The 1,073-nt window shown below is 36.3% G+C and overlaps 1 protein-coding gene across 2 annotated transcripts in view; it reads left to right on the forward strand.

The window, feature by feature from the left end:
* Nucleotides 1-1,073, forward strand: part of LOC117171331 (triokinase/FMN cyclase-like) — a 28,380-nt gene that overhangs the window by 22,423 nt on the left and 4,884 nt on the right. The gene's annotated exons all lie outside the window — the stretch shown is intronic.

Raw genomic sequence — 1,073 nt, forward strand, 5'->3', positions numbered from 1 at the left:
AAAATCTCTATCCCATCCACACACTACTCCTTTCCCCTGCCGAGTGAGTCACGCCTACCCCGAAAGGGAAATGGCTTAATGGTGTAATAATAATAATAACAAGTATCCAGGATTATCCTCGATTGTAAGGGGATTACTCCGGAATACTGGGATTACTATTAATGACTTGAATTGTTTCGGATTACAATTGGATTACACTGAAATAATTAAATTGAGATGTCATTACTTCAGATTTCTGGGATTAATCTGAATTACAATTGGATTACCCGTAATTACACTGGAATTTACTGGATTACTCTAGATTGTAAGTGGATTAGATTGGAATTTTAGTTGGATTAATTAGGGTTACTTGGATTACTTTGAATCACAAGTATGCCGTATTACACTGGATTGCAAGTGGATTACACCGTAATACTAGGATAACTCTGAATCACAAGTATTCCGGATTACCCTCAAATTCAATGCGATTACTCCGGCATACTGGGATTACTATTAATTACTCGAATTGTCACAGATTACAAGTGGATTACACTGAATTAATTAAATTAAATCTCATTTCTCCAGATTGCTTGGATTACTCTGAATTACAAGTAGATTACCCGTAATTACACTGGAATGCACTGGATTACTCTTGATTGTGAGTGGATTAGACAGGAAGACTTGAATTACTTCGTATTACAAATGTATTACTCTGAATTATTTGGATTAGTCGGATTACTCTAAGTAACCCAGGAAAATAGGTGAATTACTCGATATACGAGGTGTGTTCAGAAAGTAAGGTGACTTTTCAATTTTCGCGGGCTGCGTACATTCAAGTTTTAAATTTGTTGTTTTGTTGTGTTGGTACACTCGTCACGATCATATGTTCACAGTTTTGACTATATAGCTCGTGTTGTTTTTCTGCCAGAGGCGTAAAAGGTTAGAAGGGTTTGGTGGGCTCGGCGATTTTCTTCTTTCGAAAAAAATGGAGCAGAGTTTGCATTAAATTTTGTGTGAAAAATGGAATCCAGTGCTCTAAAACTCTTGAAATGTTAACAGTTGCATACGGTGAGTCTACTCTGAGTAAGAAAAAT

The sequence above is a fragment of the Belonocnema kinseyi genome, chromosome 4 (genome assembly GCF_010883055.1).
Source record: "Belonocnema kinseyi isolate 2016_QV_RU_SX_M_011 chromosome 4, B_treatae_v1, whole genome shotgun sequence".
NCBI lineage: Eukaryota > Metazoa > Arthropoda > Insecta > Hymenoptera > Cynipidae > Belonocnema > Belonocnema kinseyi.